The 4,318-nt window shown below is 42.9% G+C and overlaps 1 non-coding gene across 1 annotated transcript; it reads right to left on the reverse strand.

Annotated features, from left to right (window-relative positions):
- Positions 1-363: 363 nt before the first annotated feature.
- TRNAV-CAC (transfer RNA valine (anticodon CAC)) lies at positions 364-437 on the reverse strand. The gene has a single exon. It is a non-coding gene; the product is annotated as a tRNA-Val (tRNA).
- Positions 438-4,318: the final 3,881 nt, after the last annotated feature.

The raw sequence follows: 4,318 nt of genomic DNA on the forward strand, positions 1-4,318 counted from the left end.
CCGGTGGCGCTGCCAACGGAAGGTTCGACACGCACACGCATCGCCTGATTGAGCGGTGTGGTGGTGTTGCTGGTGGGTGGCCGCTGGCGGGCGTGATGAGCCAACATATCGGATCTGCTCATGGATGGTGAAGAGGAAACTCTACTTTCGAGCTGGCTTCTCTTTGTCCTTCTCTTGGTTCTCGCCGATCCCGGGGCGACAAGAACTTTTCTGTCAGCTGCTTAAAAAGTTGTCACTCCTTGATAGGAAATGAAATAAAGATGAGTTAGAAAATGAAAGTGGGGCGTCTGAAGCGAGAAGGGGAGAAAATAATAAGGAACGTTCGTCTGAATAGCACAGGAAAATTGTAATAAAAAAAATTGATGTCTGATCCCAGGTTCGAACTGGGGACCTTTAGTGTGTGAGACTAACGTGATAACCAACTACACCAACCAGACAACTTGCTATGTTGTTCACAACGAACTTACTTATACATGCTAGCGTATACTGGTCACATTACCCGACTGTTCAGTCCACGGTATCGTGCACGGCCCGGAAGTGCATAGGTACTGGCTTCTCCTTTCCCAGAATTACCACACCAATACAAAAAACGTGGAGATGTTCGCCCATCCGGCAAGTATCTTACTCTATTTTATGATGGTGGATTCTTTTCAATTCTCTGTTTTACAGTGGCAAAATGTTCTGCTGGAAAGACTGCCAGATGATCCGGGGTGAATGGAAGAATGATAACTTCCACTTAATTGGTGGCCATATTCTAAAAAAGATACACTCATCTCTCTCAATTTTTCAGGAGCTTGCAGTTCAGTACGCTAGAGAGATGCCAATGAAGTTGCTCAGCGTTGTGCCAAGTTGGCTTCATCCACTGTGTCGGGTGTATCCTCTTATGATGTAATCTCCGACTTTTTTTTATCTAAATGATGAATAAAATGCTTTTGAAGGGTGGTTCTCAAAAAAAGGAAAAAAAAATGGACTGATCCTTTAAGTGTCCCAATGCTCTGCTTTGGACTATATTTTAATCATGAAACCTAAGCAAAAATCTGATGTCACACCTGATTTAGTGTGGAACGAGAAAGTCATTACATCTTAGTTAAGATATACTCAGAGTGCGCAAACCAGCATCTTGTCCCTCGCGAAACACATTAAATGATTTTTTTTAGATATAACAAAAACGGCTTCTCCCAGTGCATAGGTAGATGAGATACTAGGTTCATGAAAGGGCTTAGCAACTAAACTCTCAATGCATAGGTAATTAGATTTTTCGATTCTCAAAACAAAAGGTAATTAGATTTTTCTAGCTAACCTTCCTTCATTTAATTGTTTAGCAACTAAAATCCCATGCATATGCGTTTTTGCATAGGTTCGCACGCTTGGCACTATTTCTTCCCAGGTCACCAAAGTTTTCTCTCCCACCCTTAATTGCTTTGATATGTTAGGATTTTCCCACATGACACTTTTAGCACTTGCACACCATGAAGCACTAGGAAGGGACTAAGATACAATCCATTGGAGAAGTTATGTCTGAGTACATAATGCATATGATATATACGTATGATGCATTCAAAGTCTAATTCCCCTAGGTTTACTTAGGGTTCTTAGGTTCCTCTTGTGATGTCGTCGCCCGAGTGCATCTACCCTTCAATTTCCCAATTCCCTCACGTCGAAACTTTCCCGACGAAGTTCACGCCGTGATCCCATGGGAGTAGGCTACACCATGGTACCCTTGCATGGCATAAACAAGATCTCAGGCGTCGTCGGGGGACGAAGCATCTGGAAATGGTGCAGTGGTGTTAATCACTCCAACGAAGCAAGTCTCCAGGATAGGTTTGAGGGATTGGATCTCCATGGGGAGGAAGAGAAAGACCATGACATGTCTAGAGAGATTAAAGGGCGGCTTGAGGAAACTCGATGGATTGGAATTTTTAGGGCTCATACACAGAAAACCCTTTAGTCATGTGGCCTTGTTTAAATCTTGCACAATTTCTGGCCCTCTCCGCAATGAATAAATTTCAAGACGATGAACGACGACCTTTTCCTGGTTCAGTTCATGTGCCCTCGTGATTGGAATCGCGTCATGGGAAGTGGTCTATGGGTGTTCCAGAATGATGCAATCATTCTTGAGGAATATGATGGGATAACGGATGTTCAAGAATACTAGTTGGATCGTATTCCTGTCTAGGATAGGATCATGGGTATACCTGTTGGTCTCATGAAGAAGATGGAGCTGGCAAAGAAGAATGCAAGGAAGGCGGAAGCCCCCGCGATTAAGGTAATGGGTTAATGAGGGTTGCTTAAACCCTTTGAAGTATCCTTAAACCCTTTGAAGTATCACCTAGCTCATGTTTTTGTGAAACTTGATACTCCCGTGATCAGTTTTGTGCCATTAACACTAAAGGAAAATAAGAAATACCCTGCTGAGTATGAAAAACTGCCATAGGATTTTCGTGGGGTGATTGGGTATTAGTGAGTTTTGATAACTTTGACCGTGGCCTGATGGGAAGAGGTGCACCTCGTGGTGGTGGAGCAATGGGTAGAGGAGGAGGATTTTTGTAGAGGTAGAGGCAATACGGGGGATGCCAATTCCAAGGAAAATACGGACTTGGATTTTGGTGATGGTGGCGGTATTAACTCTGGTGTGGTCATACCTATGGCGCGCAAGCAATTGATCGATCAAGATGTAACTGTTATGGAGAGATCAAGGGCTCAACCCTCGACACACCCAACCGGGTTTGTCTTTGACAAGGTGAATTTGTTGGAGAACATTAGCAATGAGACAGTGGATAACAATGGTGAGCACTCCACACAAGAAATCCATGACCTGAAAAAGGTAGAGATCAAACATTGGTACAAACTCATTAAATAGTACACCGGTGCCTCCCCTCGAGGGTGATTTCCGAGAGCAATGAAAACCATAGGTTGGAATTGTCACGGTATGAGCAACACGACGGTAGAGAGAGCACTTTTGGACGTCCAAAAGCAATGGGGGGCGGATGTGATCTTCCTGTCTAAGACACGTCTGAACACAACTAGGGCAGAAAAAAGAAAATGAAGATGAATCATGTGGAAGTGGTCAGGGGTGTTGGAGCTAGTGGGGCCTAATCTTATTTTGGCACAATCCGGTGGTAATACATGTCACACATAAAACTAAAAATTGTATTGATGCAGGTGTGGGAGCCTCAAGTTGTGAGCAGTGGAGACTTAAGGGGATATAAATGAAGATCATTAGGAAGATAAAGACCTATCATGGGGATATTTCCGAGATCTTTCCCAACAAGTCCAGATGTCATGGGTGGTTTTGGGCGACTTTAATGAGATTTTATCCTCTGACAAGAAGGAAGGAGGCGCTCCACATCCTGTTGGTATGATGATAAATTTCAGAGATATATTAGTGAAGTGTGAATTGGAAGACATGTTTTTTTGGGCGATCATTTTACTTGGAGGAGGCGGAGGCTACGTGGGCATTTGGATAGAGCAGTCTGTAAAGGGAGATTTCATGGTATGTCCTGTAACGCTACTATTACAAATGCACCACATACTAAATCTGACTACATGCCAAATGTGCTTGACACTGAAGGTGCATCAGGTTCTGAACAACAGCCACACAGGGACCACAAGCAGTTGTGGCAAGATGGTTAAAAGAGGAAGAAATGCTCCTGTGGGTAATAGAGGCTTAGGAAAGGACATGTGCATCGGCTTCGTTTTCAGCGCGTACTATAGCATACATTTGGACCTTCATATTTGGGATCGTGATGTGAAAGAATTAAAGGAGGAGCTTGATTCACTGTGATCGGGGACACCCACTGACAAGTCAACAGATTAGTGGAGACAGATATTAATATAGATTGAGAAGACTATAGAAAAAGAAGAAATTTATTGGGTGTAGAACAACAAGGAAAATTGCTTAAAATGTGATTGCAATCCAAATTTCTTTAATAATTTTTGCCACTTCTGGCGAAAAAAGGACTATATTCGCCGTCCTATGGATGAGAAAGAGCTTGGAGATAGGATAATGAAGCTCTGAAGAGTTTGATCGATGTTTATTTCCAAAACTTATTTACTTCTACAGTAGCCAAACCAAACTAGGAGGTGTTAAATAAAGTGAAACCATGTGTTACTTCTTATATGAACGAATCTTTGTGGCCCCGTATGAGGAGGAAGTGAAACAAGCGCTCTTTAGCATTGGGATTTGAAAGCGCCTGTGCCGATGGTCTGCATACAATTTTAAAAAATTGTATTTGCTAGGCCAAGATCCAGTGAATTGTGTGTTTAAGTAAATAGCGGGGTAACCCCAGAGGGATGGAACACGACCACTATTGTTCTA

This window comes from Triticum aestivum, chromosome 5B (assembly GCF_018294505.1).
Source record: "Triticum aestivum cultivar Chinese Spring chromosome 5B, IWGSC CS RefSeq v2.1, whole genome shotgun sequence".
Classification (NCBI taxonomy): Eukaryota; Viridiplantae; Streptophyta; class Magnoliopsida; order Poales; family Poaceae; genus Triticum; species Triticum aestivum.